The 17,922-nt window shown below is 42.9% G+C and overlaps 1 protein-coding gene across 1 annotated transcript in view; it reads left to right on the forward strand.

Annotated features, from left to right (window-relative positions):
* Positions 1 to 337: 337 nt before the first annotated feature.
* PRICKLE1 (prickle planar cell polarity protein 1) overlaps positions 338 to 17,922 on the forward strand; it is a 100,872-nt gene continuing 83,287 nt past the window's right edge. Inside the window, exon 1 of the mRNA XM_028144196.2 lies at positions 338 to 579. The gene's annotated coding sequence lies outside the window, so the exon portion shown is untranslated. The remainder of the gene's footprint in view (positions 580 to 17,922) is intronic.

Here is a 17,922-nt window from a genome sequence, read left to right on the forward strand (position 1 = left end):
CGGGGGCGGGGCAGAGGAGACGTTGCAACTGCCCTTGGGAACCCGGGCTGCGCCAGGGTGAACTTCTAGCAGATAACCCGCCCCCTGCTCGTCCAGCCGCTGCGCGCAGAGCCAGTCCTGCCCAGCGGGCCACGCTCGCCGCCTGCCGCGCCTCCGAGAGCCGGGGGACCACCTCGCCTTTCCGGCCCAACCCGGCTGCGCGTGGGCGCGCCGAGGGCCTGGATCCCGGGCGGCATCCGCGCTCCGCGTTTTCGCTCGCGCCTGGCCCGGCGGCCGAGGGCGGGGTGCGCGGCGGCGCGCGGCGCGGGGCTGAGCCGGGGAGCACTCGCCGCAGCCGGCAGCCAGCGCCGCGCACCTCCAGCGGCCGCCGCCGCCCGACAGCGCGCCCCGGACGTGCCTGCTCGCGCCCCCTGCGCCCATTTCCCCGAGGGGCGCCGCGGCCGGCACGGCGACGGTCCGGGCTCTGGATGGTCCGCACGCTGCCCGCCCTCGCCCACCCCTGACGCCGCGGACCGCAGCCCCGCAGCCCCAGCGCGGCGCCGAGGACCGTCCAGCCGAGTTCTCCGTCCTCCGCGCGGGGTGAGTAGCAGCCCGGCTCCGGCGGGCTCTGCAGAGGGGTTGCGGGCGCGGCGTGGGGGGCGAGCCCTGCAGGGGAAGGCCGGGCACCCTCGGTGTCCCTGCGGGGTCTGTGACACCTAGACCGGGTCGGTGTGGCAGAAAATCAGGGAGAAGGTCACAGTCGGGTTGTGGGGGGCTGTGTCGACTGTGAAAGCAGACCTGGGCTGCAGCACCGAGCGGGCTGCAGAGAGGCTGCCCGCATGGCTCCTGTTTGCTGCATCGCAACCAACTCTCCCCTGGATTCTCTCCTGCCTGGAAGCCCGTGCAGTGGCCCCAGAGTTGGGGCGATGCTGGCGCAGGGAGGCGAGGGTGCGTTGGCTTGTGTCCGCCGCTTAGGATCGCCTGTCACCTACCGGCGTCGGGAGGGAGGGTGCCCATTCTCTCTCGAGGCTCGGGGGCAGGGGGGAGAGGGGGGAGGACCGACTGCTTTTTGGCAGGGGTGCCTCAGCTCCCCGCCCGGCGAGGAGGTTTTTCTGGATGCAGCACGTACATGAGAAAGCATGGGAGCGTCTCCCTTCCTTCAGGCAGAAAAAAGTTAAAGAAACTGGGCATGTTAATGATTAGCAGGACCGGGACTCAGGATGCAGCAGAAAGCTGTTAAATTTTCATTGCCCTCTAAGAAAAAGGAACGGCAGCGCCGTGTTATTTTGGGACTTGGGGGAAAATTGTCCACAGATTGTCTTCAGGAGGCTGAAGAGCGAGGTGGGGGGTGCGGGGGAGGTCGGCTGGCCCCGCACTGAGTTCCAGTTTGCCCAGGGAGGATGCAGAACCACAAAGCCAAACACGTTTGCTTGCTGATGGGAGAAAGCGGATGGGAGGCCGGACCGCAGCCATGGACGAGGTGAAGAACACGCCATGGGAACCTGCAGAAAGAGAACGGAGGAGTTCAGAGGCGTCGGTGCCGTAAAAAGCCTGTGCATATATATGTGTGGGGCTTTTAGGATGAACTTTATGAAGGACAAATTATACTTAATGAAATTGTCTCTGTGCACGCCGGACAGTTTGGTCTACCTACTCATTTTAATCAGTACCTCAGAAGGCTGTGTCTGCAGTTGATGTTATATAATTGATGGGCTTCAGCATCAGATATGTTTTAATGCACTTTGGGAGTGAAAGGAACTTCCATCCGCCCCTTCAGCCAGGCCCAAGGTGTATGTAGCCGGGTGTGGGTTGGCTGCATGTTTGCCCTGATCCGGCTCCAGATGTGTGAGCTCAGCTGTTGCCTGTCACTTAGGTGACAACTGGCCTTTTCCCACTAAGCCTTTGCTGCCTCCATTATCCTTAGGGAAGTGTCAGTGTTCAGCCGCCTTCTATTATCCAGAGTGGACTCCAGCCCCTTGGGAGGCTGCGGCCTTGTTTGACCATCCCCAACAATATGTCTGTTTTCAGACTCTAGGAAAGAAAAAAAAAAAAATTCCCATGACAGCAAGATAGATACATTTTGAATTAAGCACCAACTTAATCCAAAGATTCTGCTTTAATCAAGACAGCTCTGGAAGGATGATGCAATATTTGTCAAGCCTTTTTCTCTGGAACAATATTTACTCCCACCAGGGGATTTTAAACTTAAACAGCAGCCATTTATCTTGCTGTCTGGTGGGGCCCGGTTCAGTTGGCCTCCAATGTGGTCCTAGCTTAGGTGGCTGGGCTGGGCCTGGGACAGAAATCTGTCATTGTAGCCCAGCTGGAGCCTGAAGAAAGCAAAATACAGCACCTGCTGGTACCAGAGGGTTTTTAAATGCCATCAACTGGTGAGTCAGGAAACACAGAAGGAGATATTTTACAAGCTCTTCCAGAAATGTTTATACAAAGGATTTAAAGGTTAACAATGCATGTGCTCTACATATTAAAACTAAAAGGTGCTAGAAATAAATGCACATTTCCCACAGTTAAGAGTTAGCACACTTGATGATGAACTTGAAAAATCTCTGCTTTAATACATCATGGCTAACAGTAGTGACTCATTCTTGTGAATAAGCCCAGGGAGACAGGGAGGGAGGGAAGGAATGGAGGAAGGGAGGGAGGGAGGAAAGAAGGGGGAGAGGGAAATTGGATGGTACATAGAGGTAGCCATGTTGATGTGAGCCAATGGTTTTCCTTCCTTAATTTGGTACCAATTGGTAATTTATCACTCTGTGAGCCTGTTGATTCATAGGTTTTTTTTAAAAGAAAAGTGATATATTTTACTAAAGTGGCAGATGTAATCAGTTCTGCCAGCAAAACCAATGAAACTTTAAAACATGATAAATCATGTTTTTATAATCAAGATCCATGGAACCACCATTTGTTTTTATAATAAAGGAGGCTGTAATGAGTCAGCTTGGGTCACCCAAATAAAATCTAATATCAGCTGGGGAGAAAAAAATCCTTATAGGGTTAATAGCTAAACTATTAAGAGTCAGATGTGGGTAAAAGTCTGGTTATTCATAATATCCTCTCCTTTTGATAACTCAGAAACGATAAAAGGTTAAAATTTGAAGTTTTTTAAATTAAGGATTTTAAAAAGTAAGCTTAAATCTAAGTTTTAAAGAGTGACATTGTAAGATACCTTCTCTAAAATCTTTTATAATGACAATAATAACAAAACACAGAGTTGAGTATTATGAGTGACTCTTCATATACTCAGGAAATGGAACAAGAACTAAAAAAAGAAAAAAAAAGAAAGAAAAATTCCCAGTAATTAAGTAGCTCTTTTTGTGGCCTATACCTATAGTTTGGGTTGTCCAACATTATGGGAAATTATTTTGAAAAATCTAAGTGACTTTCATTGAGGATAGAAATGTTCAAGATGTCACTTGATCAGAATAGGGGCCTTCCTCTTAGAAAAACAGCTCCCTCTTGTTTCCCCTTCATTTTGCATAAAATAATAAAAATTCTTGAACTCTTCGTTGTGTGAGAATATTCAATGTGCTTAAATCCAAGTGCCATGATTCCACAATCAAGAGGAGTTAGGAAAGTGAATGAGCTATGTTTTTGGGTTGGTTGGTTGGTAAGTTGGTTAGTTGGTGGTTTAAGGAACCATTACTGCTTTTTCTCGTGGTCACAGAATAAAACAGTGCCCTATTTCCCACTAATACCTTTAGAAGGTTGGTGTGAGCTAACGAGTTGGGAGAGGAAGAGACAATAATCCGGGTGCCAAGTGGTACATTGGTGCCGTTCCTGGAAACCTCAGGCAGCACGGGGAGCCGGCGCTCCAAGACAGAGTGCCAGGGACCGAGGTGGCATCAGGGAAATTGCAGCCTCCCCGCTTCTGGACTTCTCCACCGCCGGACACACATCAAGTGCAGCGCCTCGGCTCCCCCGTCACTAGTACTCACACCTTATTGACGGCCGCGCCATCCTGGAGTGAGGGGCCTTAACTGCGTGTGTGTGGGTGAAGCAGCGTCGTGGAGCAGTGGGAAAGGCCTGGCCTGATTGTGGGGATCCACCGACACCTCGTTTCCCCCGTGCCCCTCTCTGCTGAAGGAGAGATGGTGGGGAGAGACATGCCTTGCAAGTTGGAGCCCGCTGATGTCATGACACTTCTGGCGCGGAGACGCAACAGAATAATCAGATCCCTTTCCCGCGTGCCAGAATGACACGATTTTTCCAAGAACCGTTCCCGAGCCAGTGGTCGACTGGCCCCAACTCTTTCCAGTTACCAGGGGGGATCCAACCTCCCCACGAGAATGTAATAACTCTCCCCGCGTCTCTGTTTTGTGCACATGTTTAAACTAAACTCGCAGTGCATTTCGGTCACTTTTAAAGGGACCTCTCTATAGGAACAAGAATGATTGCCCAGCCTGAACTGATTAGACCCTTTCGGGTTCATTTCCCTATAAAGAGAGATTTTAAATTTAAAACAAAAATAAAAACGTCAGCAAGGCAGAAGCAAATGTCAACATTTTAAAACGTAGAGCTGTAAACTAGCAAGCAGCTGTCATTTACCTTTACTTAACTCCCTCCCCACCCCCCTCCTCCCTATGTTTGGTCCTAAGTGACCCTAAAAAACAACTGACCAATTAAACTGAAGTTCCATTTTTCTCACTGGGTAGATTGGGGGTAAACTCTTGGGAGAGATGCCTTTCATTTCTAGTGGATTACACTTCAGGAGAGAGAAAAAAAAAAATGAGTTTTGTTATTTCAGTTGCTCTGGTGCTGAAGTCATGATCTCCTTTCTAAGAGTGTGTCCCGATTCCTGATTTATAGCCCCCACCAGCTTTTGCTTTGTGTATGCCCCTCTCTGTTTCCTTCTTTTGTCTTTGGGTCTCTGGGAAGAAAGGTTTGTCAATAACACGGTGAAAATATTGCAGTCAGATGCAGACCTGTAAGGAGACTCCTCCGTGCAGTGTGCTCTCACTCAGCTGCCCTTCTTTTATCTGAGGCTCAGATCCCACAGCTCGCAATTATGGTCTTTGACTTCGGTAACAATTCTGTTTGAAATGTTTCCAATTACACACAATATTGGCGGCATGTAGCAGCTGCATGCCAAAAAGCATTTCGAAGTATGTTCCAAGAATCAGGCTGTGTGATTGCTTTTAATTTAAATAAAGGCTATTGGGTTTCCTGTGACGTTTTTTTAGAACTACCTTCACACACACCCCCATTTGTGTTACCTTTAAAAAAAAAAAAAAGTCCGATATGAAGTAGACACACTTAATGTGATACAACATTGGCCCTGGGTTTCTAGGATGGGCCTTTGCTTTGAGCCGGCAGAACTGAACTGTTCGAGGAAACCTGAAAGAGACGTTGTACAGCAGTTTGGATTTCCCCAAAGGAGAAAAGGTTATCTGATAGCATATTATCAGTAGCTAATATTTTCAAGCGTTTCCCCCTTCTTTTTTTAGCAATCTGTCGTTATCATTATCTTTTTGGATCACTGGAAATGGTTTGGTACACTACCTTTCCTTCAAATTCCTCTGTTCTGTTTTGTTTTTTTTTCTTTTTGTGAGCCCATGAACATGTGTGAAAAACGCATCAAAAGGGGAGAATAAGGACAATAAGAATATTCTTAAAATGAGAGATGGGGGGGCGGGAACCAAACCCTCTAGATTAGCCCCCTCTGTGGGCTTCAAATCTCTGAACACTGAAACCTTTTAAAACGGTAGTGGTTAAAGTCTTTTAATAGCTACCAGATATACTTGACTTATTAAATCTGCAAATAAGAAAATGTACACTCTCAGGACGGGGAGTGAAGGGATTGGTCATAGGCCTGGAGGGGGTTCTGTTTCCAGGCTGGTTTGTTGGCCCATTTGAAACACAACACCTAGAGCTAGAGGCTATCCAACAGCAAGGTGCTAAGATGGTCCTCATTAAGATGTTTTCACATAGGCTCTTTCAATCCTGGCAAAAACATCCAATAGAATATAGTGCTTCTTTGGGTTGAACAGTAGTTGACTTGCATAAATGCCAAGATCTCTTCTGGCATTTTTGGAACTCCTCCATCGTGTAATAAATAGTGCTGTATAATCCAAATTTGTAAATGCCATGTTTCATGTAGCCCCTGTAGAGACAGCTGAAATTAACCCCGGGCGGCAGGGATCATTGAGATCCTGGAGGTTAGGTTACTGCCTAGATCCAAAGAACGACCACGAAGGAACCAAGGAACCATAGTGGAGGCCTTTGATCAGACCTAGGAGAAGGTGTGAGGCTGGCCTTGGTATAGCAGAGTACTGTGAAGCGGTGCCCACCAGCCGCCGCTGAGACCTTTCCTTTCTCCTTGGAAACTGTCTTTCAATTAAGTAGACCTTCTTAGAGGAAATTTGCTCAACTCAAGGTAAAACGAGGTTTATGCTGCGTTACCAGCTGAGCACCCCAGCCTGCCAGACACCCGCCCCACACAGGCCCATTGCTATAGTGACAAAACCTACAGTAACTATGGTTGAAATAGAATGTCTATTAAAACCCTTTTCTATATTGGCCAGCTCTTCTGCCCTCATTAAAATGCTGTCTTCTGGATACACACCTATGCACTCTCATACACACACACACACACACACACCATTTTGTCAGTCTAATAATAGTAAACTGACTTAAAACGATGTTATAATTTCACCAAAGGCATGTATACTTTTTTTTTTTTTTTTTGCTTATCTCACTGTTAAGCAAATAATATGGTAATCTCCTGAAGAAACTCTTAACTTGTTAACTGTAACTGATATCTCCGACTGTTACTTACATACTTGAATAATCTAGGTTCCTTAGTTAGGATCTGAAAAAGGGCTAGATAGAGTGGCATTCGCTTTGTTTTAAAACATGTCTTCCAAACAATGTAGGGCATGGTTGGATTTTATGCAAGAAGACTGCTTAGTGCTCTCATGTTGAAATACTTGTTATAATGTGTGTCAAAAAGAGACGGCATTTTAAATTCTTCTGTGACTATGTAATTAATAAGTATGTTCAGTGCTTGAAGTATATGCATATTACATAATTTTTAGCAAGAGATAAAGTTAGGTCTGAAGTGCATTAGAGAATCACAGATGTTTCTTGTAAGGAAATACATATGATCCAGAGGAATTTTGAACTGCTTTCTGATGCTTAGCTTTGTTCATTGCAAGGATCATATGAATAATTTCATTGAGTGGCCTTCGTTCTTATTTACACAAGCCTTGAGAAAGGAGCCGAAGTGATAAATAACTTGCCCCCCCCCACCACCACCTAGTTCTGTAATGCTTCAGCCTTTTATGTTCTTGTGAATGTGGAGGGAGGAAATAAAATATACAGAGAAGATGTTTGTGTTTAACTAACTTAATCATACACTAGTATGTTCCCTTTGTGGGCCTTCTATAAGTTTAAACAGCTTGGCAGGCTAATGGCCAAAAACATGTCCTCAAATACTGCCAAACATGTTAAAGGCAGACCAGGCGTTCCGCATACTGAGGTATTGGAAATGGATTTTTTTAACCTTCTGAATTTAAAGGAATAAACCAGAAGAAAAAAAAAATATCACACTCTCCTTTCCCCCTCCTTACCCACAGAAACCAAAATTATTATTCATTGCAGTGCTGAAATGAGACATTGATAGGAATAACGATACTTGTGTGGGAGTGTTTTAAACTAGTTTGATTTGGCTGGTTTGGCAGGAAGCAACCAGGTTGCCATGGTGTATGATGGGTCTTTTTTTTGTATGTATATGCTTGTGTTGCCTGTAGACACTGGCTTTTTAACTTTGGTTCAGTAACTTTTGGCCAAGTACTTGTCCATTTATCCCGTTTCTTCTTTGAGCAGACTTTCAAGAATAGACAGTAGTGATGTGGTATAAAAATACAAAAAAAAAAAAAAAAAGACCGTTTTTTCTATAGTCTTTTTCTGAAAATCAGAAAACTTGGACTGTAGTACAATAGCTATGTGATTTCCGGTCAGCCTCTCAGCTTCTCATGAATAAAGTGAGGGAATTAGGCTAGATCAGTGCATTTTAACTAAAGGTTTGAATTGTAAACACCTATAGAGCTTTTTCAGAATGCAAATATACGAAGACGTTTAAGGCAGTAGGTTTGGGGTGGAGTCTTGTACATTTAACTTGAAAGAGCTCCTCAGGTAACTTGATGCACCAAGGAGCTACTGATGAGATAATCCCTAAGAGTGTATTCCAGTCCTAAAATGTTATATTTCTAATCCTATAGGCTCAACAGTCCCTTTCCTTCCTTCCTTCCTTCCTTCCTTCCTTCCTTCCTTCCTTCCTTCCTTCCTTCCTTCCTTCCTCTTCTTACCTTTCTTTCTCTTTTGTTCATTCATTCATTTATTCATGCACTCATTCCTAACAGCTATGTTCATTCCTAATGCTGCTTTTAAAATCTTAGAGTTATCATTTTAACCTAGCTCCAGGAAGATCTTTGTTCTGCTCCTGTGAGTCGATGGTAATTAATGTTCGTGAAGAGCCATGTTTGTTCACTTTTTGGGTACCCTCCGCCTTACACAATGCCTGGCATGTAGCAGACACTTAACTTCTACAGAGAGTCCCAAAAGTCAGGAAAGTTTTTGAAAATGTAAAATTAGTTATGTTTTTAAATAATATGCTCAATATGGTTGTTGTTGTTTTTTTGTCAACCTCCAGATACCTTTCAGGTAAAGTGCCTCTAAATTTAAAACAATGGGTATAATGGTTCATCTGGAAAACAACATTATAAATACATTATTTTTCTTATGTTTCCGGATTTTTTGGATACTCTATAGTGTTTTGATTGTTTTTGTTTGTTCTTTTCAGATTAACAATTGCTTTAAATTTGAAGGTACTTCACTTGAAAAGATAGCTGATAGTTAGAGGTTGACCCCCCCCCCCGCCAAAAAAAAGATATCAAGCATATTACTTAAAAGTATAATTAGCATACTATTGAAAATTAGTTTATTCTATGAAAAACATAATTTACCCTTGTTTCCTTACCTATTGGGCTCCTTCATTTATTGAATAAATGAATGTCCAATTTTTCGTTATCATCTTAGAGTGTGTCCATTTAAAAAATAGTCCCTCCCAGCTAGTGTGGCTTAGTGGTTGAGCATCAACCCATGCACCAAGATATCACCAATTGGATTCCCAGTCAGGGCACATACCCGAGTCATGGGCTGGATCCCCAGCTGGAAGCAGCCAATTGATGTTGATTTTTTTCCTCTTCCTTTATCTTTCTCTCTCTAAAATAAATAAATAAATAAATAAATAAATAAAAATACACGTTATGAAAAGAAATAGTCCCAACCATATCACCACAAAGGTTTCAAAGCTTATCTGACAAATGTACAACTTTATTACAATTTTAAGTCTTATTTTTAAGTATTTTAAATTAAAAAGATTAAAACAAATTAAATAGCTCTTTACAGGTTGTTACAAAAGTAGGTTTACAGTTGTTTGAATGGAAAATAATACAATAATCCTATCTAATAAAATAGCAATATGCAAATTGACTATCACTCCAACACACAAGATGGCTGCCCCCATGTGGTCAAAGATGGCTGCCCCAATGTGGACACAAGATGGCGGCCACAAGATGGCCAGCAGGGGAGGGCAGTTGGGAGGGACCAAGCCTGCAGGGGAGGGCATTTGGGAGGGACTAGGCCTGCAAGGGAGGGCAGTTGGGGGTGATCAAGCCTGCAGGGGAGGGCAGTTAAGGGTGACCAGACCAGCAGAGGAGGAAAGTTGGGGGTGACCAGGCCTGCAGGGAAGGGCAGTTGGGGGGGACCCAGGCCTGCAGGGGAGGGCAGTTAGGGGCAAACAGGTTGGCAGGGGAGCAGTTATGCATCAATCAGGCTGGCAAGGGAGTGGTTAGGGGGTGATCAGGCTGGCAGGCAGAAGCGGTTAGGGGCAATCAGGAAGGCAGGCAGGCGAGCAGTTGGGAGCCAGCAGTCCTGGATTGTGAGAGGGATCCCAGATTGGAAACGGTGCAGGCTGGGCTGAGGGACACACACACCCCCCACGCGTGCACGAATTTCATGCACCGGGCCTCTAGTCTACCTAATAAAAGAGTAACATGCTAATTGACCATACCTTCGCGACACCCACCAGCCAATCAGGAGTGCTTATGCAAATTAACCAAACAAAGATGGCAGTTAATTTGCATACACTTCGTGCATCAGGCCTCTAGTTAATAAATAATATAAGAATAAACTGTTTTGTATACTCACAACTATAAGCCTACTTTTGCCCCACACTGTATTAATGAGTTTTTCTTTGGTAGTGTGTTTGTGTTTGTGTGTGTGTGTGTGTGTGTGTGTGTGTGTGTGTGTGAGAAGAGAGAGAGAGAGAGAGAGAGAGAGAGAGAGAGAGATTAAGCCCTTTGTCCTTTTCAACAACAGAAATACCAATTTCCTTTTTTTTGGATTAGTGATACAATCTTAAACTAGTTAATTATAAATTATTTTTTATAGCCAGCACTTATTTTGATCCTTCTATAGTCATAATTCGATATATCTTTCATAACATATAAAATGCTTTAAAACTGTTCATATCCATACCTTCTAGAAGTTCACTTCCACAATGTATATGCATTTTTGTTCTAGATAAGATAATTCAGAATTTCAATAAAATATGATAAGCACACTCAGTTTTTCTAATAATAACTATGATGTATCTGAAAGTTTTATTATTAAGCATTGGAGAATTCTGTTGCATAGTTTTGTGAAAATTGATTAAAAAGGTTTGTTGTCCATAGTGTGTCTTTTCTTTTTCTTCTTCAGTCTTTGAAATTTTGGGTTATTTCCTATCATTATCCATTATTTACCATTACTGTAGAGCAAAGGTGGGGAAACTTTTTTCTGCCAGGGCCATTTGGATATTTATAACATCATTGGAGGGCCATGCAAAATTATCAACTTAAAAATTAGCCTGCTATATTGGGTCAAACATTTCATTAACTCACCCCTAATGCCTTGGCAGAGCCAGAACAAATGACTTCATGGGCCTTGTATGGCCTGCAGGCCGGACGTTCCCCACCCCTGCTATAGAGCATAAATAGACAAAATAAAAAGAACTTAAACCAGTCAGTACTGCTTCTGGTTGTGAGCTACATAGTACAAAAGAAAGCAGAAATTTGATACTCTATGTAGGTCATTTGAATTTGTTGTTGCATATGCCATTCTTAGAGGGGAGGGTGTTTTGTTTTAAGAACTTTAAAAACCCACCATTCCAAAACCTGGGTAACTGCCAGTTTCCTTTGAGCTTCTTTGCTGTGTAGGCATGGCCAGAAGCAAAGTCAGCTAGCTTCGGCACTTTTTTCATCCCGTATGCCCATTGCCAAATCAAATAATCAGGGCCTCAGAGTGGAAATGTCTACCTGAATTATCTAGGTTGTTTGCACAACGTAACTGGAAAGCTCTCTCTTTTGATTATGTGAAGAGATACTGTGAGGGACTTGAGTTAGGAAAAAAGATTAAGTTGTATGTACAGGGTTTAAGGGTCATTGGAGATAAACTGAGAGTTGGTTCAAGTATTGTATAAAGCTTTATTATTTGTACATTTCACTTCCCTGAAATTTACAGCGAATCTCCCTGTTTGTGCTAGACTTCAAGCTAATACAAAAGGACACCTGTAGGTCTTTCCAGATGGGCTCTTGGCTCACTCCATCCTTTTGGTTCTCTGTTCAAAAGTCACCTGATGTTAGATAGGCCTCCCTGAGCACCCTACATAAAATAACACCCTTGCCTTTCCTCAGACACCATCCACCTCTCCTGAAACCCTTTAACCTGCTTTTCCAAAGCACTCATTATCTGACAGATATTTACTTAATAGTTTTCTCTTCCATGAAAAAGTCTTTATTCCATCTTGTCTACTGCTTTATCCCCATTCTTAAAATATGCCTGACACATAGTAGGTGGCTTAATACATATCTGCAAAATCAATTACTATCTTCTATATATATATAAAAGGCTAATATGCAGTGTCCCTCGGGAGTTCAACTGGAAGTTCTATCACTCATTATGATGTGTACTGACCACCAGGGGGTGGCACAGAACAAAGGAAGGCCCCAGGCGGCAGCCAGCAGCTGGGGAAGGGAGGCCCCGGCCAGCAGCCAGAAGGAAGACCCTGGCTGGCAGTTGGAAGGCCCCGATCAGCCCTGATCGCTGGCCAGGCCTAGGGACCCTTCCTGTGCATGAATTTCGTGCACTGGGCCTCTAGTAGATATATAGGAAGCTAGCTAGCTATGCTTCAATTTGGAGCACTCCCTCCCAAATCTAATAATATGTAGTGCTAAGCATGTTAGAGAGTTTTAAACTTATATTCTCACTAGATAAGCACACTCGAAATTTGTGCATGGGGGATGGGGTCCTCAGCTCAGCCTGCACCCTCTCTATTCTGGGACCCCTCAGGGGATGTCCGACTGCCGGTTTAGGCCCAATCCCACAGGCAGTCAGACATCCCTCTCATAATCCGGCAGTCGGACATCCCTCTCGTAATCCGGGACCGCTGGCTCCTAACCACTCACCTATCTGCCTGCCTGGTTGCCCCTAACTGCCCTCCCCAGCCAGCCTGGTCGCCCCTAACTGCCCTCCCTGGCCGGCCTGGTTGCCCTTAACTGCCCTCCCTGGCCAGCCTGGTCACCCCTAACTGCCCTCCCCTGCTGCCTGGTTGCCCCTATCCACCTCTGCCTTGGTCCCCGCCACTGTGGCTTTTTCCGGAAGGATGTCCGGAATATGTCTGGTCTAATTAGCATATTACCCTTTTATTAGTATAGATTCTTGTGACAGAACTATAAAGTTAGCAAATGGCCACTCTCCTTTTAAATAGTAAGCATTTGTGGACCATTTTAATGCTATATGTAAAATAAAGACATGTAACAGTATAAAGACAGAAACCAGTATTATGTTTTGACCTAAGCAAAAATTTTCAGAATAGAGATTTTTGTTGTTGTTTTGTGTGTGTGTGTGTGTATTTGCAGCTAAAGTATCTGAGCTGCATAAAGCCAGAGAAACATGCTAGAATATAAGGAAAGAGACAGATCAAATAAATACCACTATCCCTTCTTTCCACCACAAAGTGACCAATGAAATGCAATCATATAGCAAACTGATGCCATATTAATAGAAGTAAGATTGAATATTTGCAATAAGAAAGCTATGTGACTGTCCTTTTCCTAATGCACCCACACTACTTAGTAAACTTTAAAAAAAAAATAGAGGCAATATCATCAGACAGTCTTGTGATGTTGCTCTGTATGTTAAAACAGAGTTGTTACTTTCACTCAAGAAGACCTGACTTAAAGTCCCTGGCTGAGTAGCTCAACCAGTTAGAGCATCGTCCCAATACACCAAGGTTGTGGGTTTGATCCCCTGTCAGGGCACATACACAAATCAATCAGTGAATGCATAAATAAGGGGAATAACAAATTGATATTTCTGTCTCTCCCTTCCTTTCTCTCAAATCAATAAATAAAATTAAAAAAAAAAACTCATTTAAATTCCAGAGGTGAAAAGCTAATCCTCTAAGTGATTTCAGCTAGCTTGTTAGGAAACCTAGTTGCTTGAAATTATTATTTTAGTGTCTCAGTTTCCATAGTTAAATTGGCAGTGAGTCAGCTTTCCTGTTAAAGAGCTAAGCCAACTTATTGTCCAGAAATCATCGTGTTTTAACTCAGGGGTTCTTTACTAAAAATAAGACTGTCTGAAGGACACAAAGCCCTTTCAGATGCCTCTCATTTGCCTCCACTGCATTTTGTGTGGAGGTCTAACCAAGGTTATCTCTGATTTACTGATGAAGAAATTGCCTGTCAGTTCAAGCCACAGCTTCCCAAGGAGCTTTAGTTTGGCAGTTTCTAAACAAGTTAACATTTGCTGTTCAGTTTTTAGAAAGAAAAAGAAAGAAAGAAGAAGGAAGGAAGGAAGGAAGGAAGGAAGGAAGGAAGGAAGGAAGGAAGGAAGGAAGGAAGGAAGGAAGGAAGGAAGGAAAGAAGGTGTGGCTCAGTTGGTTGAGCATCATCTAAGGTACCAAAAGGTTGCTGGTTTGATTCCCAGTCAGGCATGTTCTTGGGTTGTGGGCTGGATCCCCAGTAAGGGGGTGCAGGAGGCAGCCAATCAATGTTTCTTTCTCCCTCTCTCTCCTCTAAAATCAATAAAAACGTATTTTTAAGAAATAAGCACTAGTAACTGATATAAAATTGTATAAAGATGTTTCATTGTTTTGTGAATATTACTGTGTCTGTGTGTTCTAAATTAAATGCTCTCAGATAGCCTCTCCTAGTAACTAACTTGCATGTGATCTTGGATAAGTCACTGAATTTTCTGGACTTCTTACCTGCTCTTGGACTCAGTTTTCTCAGTTATAAAGTGAGAAACTTGGTGAATTTTTTTACTCAAAATTTCCTAATTCTAAAATACTGTACTGGATTTGGAGACTATAACTTCAGGGGGGTATATAATACATTGGAGCTGATATTATTTTTTATTAATTATCACTATCTAAGTGTCTGACTAGAATTATTTAACGATCTACTTAAAATTATTCCTATTATCCAGATGCAACTTGTAAAAATGACCTCTTTATTCATGATTCAGTGTGGATAATTCAAAATTCAACAATAGCTGTGTTTTAAAGAGTTAAGAGAATATACACTTTCCCTTACCAAAAGTCTGTCTTAATAGGGTACATTAGTGTTTAATATGAGGAGCTAAAAAGTACAGTAATATTAAGAGCAAATTATTAATCTGATATACACTGAGTGGCCAGATTATTATGATCTCTGAACGCATAATAATCTGGCCATTCAGTGTATATCCTATATAATAAAAGGCTAATATGCAAATTGTCCCCTCAACCAGGAATTCGACCAGCAGGCAGGCTGGCCAACTGCCCATTTCCCCTCCCCCTGGCCAGGCTGTCTGGCCCCCACCCATGCACAAATTCATGCACTGGGCCTCTAATACACACACACACACACACACACACACACACACACACACTGAGTGGCCAGATTATTATGCATTCAGAGATCATAATAATCTGGCCACTCAGTGTATTTACAACAATGGCATCTTATGTTCAGACTAAAACTTACAAATGTGAGTTCCGTGTTTCCACATAGGAAATGTGGAAATTTTTTAAAATGGAACTCAAAGTGGCATGTTCACTTACTCATGTGATCAACAGTGACTGTAACTTTGTATAAAAATGTGTGTGTACATTGACCAAATTGGAATTAATGTTGGGAGCTTTAGAGAGAGTTTGTTGTAAAAGAAAAATAACTCAATATCCATTTTAGCTACATTCCTAGTATTTTTTAAACTGTAATAATATTCTTATCTCCCCCACTCTCCAAATAAAAGGTGGTGTAACTATACACTAAATGGCAAAACTCTTTCTCTATTAATCTTAAATACTACACATTGGCATATGTCACCATACCTACTGGCCTGGGTATTCCATTTTTTGCAGCACTGTGATTAATTAAATCACTAACTTCTTAGCAAATTCTCAGGACCTTGGATCTTATTCGCATTCTAATTAGGCTCAGCCTGAAGTCACAAGCAGCCCACCTTGAAGTATTATAGCATCTGTATTGTATCTAAGAAGATGGAGTCTGTGAGTTGTTCCCATGAACACGGCATCCCCCTGCAGGTTCCTAAGTGACTGAAGTGCTGTTGCAATGGGAAGGACTGTATAAATGTGACATTAATAATCACCAGTTTGAATCTGGGTCACTTTAGCCATGACTCAAAGATCAAACGCTATCAGATGGTAATGAGTGTGTGAAAGTACTGCAGGAAGACATTCCTTCCCTTAATGACACCTTCGTGGGCCTTCTCAGCGACGGTTAGAGTAAAGCCGGCTGGAATAGAAGTAAAGCCGCCCGTGCCCCTTGGTCTGGAGGCCAGCCCACCAGGGTCCAGTGGGCGCACTTCTGCGGAGATGTTGCAGGAAAGGTTCGCGGTGGTTTCTGTTGTTATAGCTGCTTCCATGGATATACAGAACCTTTCATCTTTAGCCTCCTTTGCTGACCATTTATTTATTCACTTCAAAGGATGGCAGCTCTTTTGCATAGTCTCTGCCATCTTTTTCCTCTTCCTGAAAACTAAGGAGAAATTGCACTTACAAATTAGTAGACGTTAACCATTTAATGTTAAACGTAACTGGTTTTATTTCCGTTTGGGGAGATCATTTTCATTGGGACACACCTGTATGGAGCCCCTGTGGTTTGCCAGGCCCTATGGTAGGCTCTGGGAATAAAAACATGAAATAAAAGAGGTTCCTGTCTTGAAAGAGCTCACTGTTTTGCAGGGAAGGAAGGCATTTAAGCAAAATATTGTGGTAGAGGCAGGAATAGAGAAATGTACTAGATATAATAGTGTCATAAAGGTAGATTATAGTGTGGATTACGGAGGAAGGCTGCCAAGAGAAGGAGATGGTTGATCTGGGTATTAACGATTGAATAGGAGTTGGCCAACCCATTAAATTGGAGAATGACCCAGTCTAGGTAGGTAGAAGACTGTGGGCAAAAGCAGGAAACATGAGACAAGCATGATGCTCAGTGAATAGCAAGACGATATTTGGATCTAAGATTAGTTATGCTTTTAAATCATGGACTTATTGCCACCTTTATAAAACTTCAGTTCCAATCAGAAAGCATAACTGTGATTCTTTTTCATGTGGTTGACTTTAAACTTCTGAATAAGTACTCTCTATTCTCCGTCAATGTTGCCTCTACCTGGCCAGCCTGCTGGGCATTTACATGTGTGTCTTTTCATTGTTATGGTGCTACAATCTAAATTTATTTACTCTTTGGTTTCACTCCCAGGTTTCAGTTTTAGCCTCGAGTGTTTAGACAACATTACAGAATGAGTGTTATACTTTTATGACATTTGCTTTAGTACTGTAAGAGCTTTCCATGAAAGCTAATGGTTGGGAAAAAAGAAGCGTGAATGTCACCAAGTGGCGTCCATATGTGTTTTATTGTGTCAGTTTTGTTTTCATGAAAACTTTTTTTTAATCTTAAAAAAAAAAAAAAAAAACCTTACCAAAAAGAAATAGCAGACAATAGGGATGAACAATATCTTCATTTCCTGATTGTTATCTCTTGAACTCCTGTTGTAAAAACTATGATTCAGCTGGGGGAATAAAAGCCACAACAGTATAATTTTAAAATACTGTACTTTTAAAAGCAAATCACGCATGTTTGTTTTTCAAAGCTATAATCTATTCTTAAGTTGGAAGGTTCCCCTGTGGTTCAATATGTGGTGCTTCAGTGTGGTGATATTAAAATTGTGATTTAACATATTTTGGAATTTCTGCCATCTAATTGTTCATTGAGCAATCGGGATGCTATCAGGCAGTCTGGCGTGTGATAAATATTTTGCAGCATATGTGGCTGAACATGCCAATTTCAAAGGGCTTTACGAGCTTTGATTAATTTTCACAACCACCAGATGCACTCTGCCTCATTAATGGGAAGCCCACAGACAGTAGAGCTCAGAGCCTTGCTCGAATTCTTCCAGCAAAGTGGGTTTCAAACTTCTTTTGGATACCTACCCACTTTTCTCAACCTCAGCATGGGGAGTGGGACTGTTCTTGCTGGAAGGCAGAAAAGGGGCTTGTTATAGGGCCGTCTTATGTATCGAAATAAAAAAAACAACATACGAGATGCCAAACTTGAATTCCAGATAAGTAATATTTTTAGTATAAGCGTGTTCCAAATATTACAAGTCCCTAAAAAAAATGAGTTGTCTATCTGGAATGCAGATTTAACTCGGTATCCTGTGTGTACCTGACAACTCAGAGCTCCTGGCTGTCACCCCACCCTCAGCCACGTGCGGGTCCTGGTTCTCTGGACACAGTTTGAAAACGACAGATAGGAGAACTCTATCCAGAGGCTGAGAGAGAATGAATAGTACAGAATGGGATCGCCTCCTCGG

This window comes from Eptesicus fuscus, chromosome 7, assembly GCF_027574615.1.
Source record: "Eptesicus fuscus isolate TK198812 chromosome 7, DD_ASM_mEF_20220401, whole genome shotgun sequence".
Classification (NCBI taxonomy): domain Eukaryota; kingdom Metazoa; phylum Chordata; class Mammalia; order Chiroptera; family Vespertilionidae; genus Eptesicus; species Eptesicus fuscus.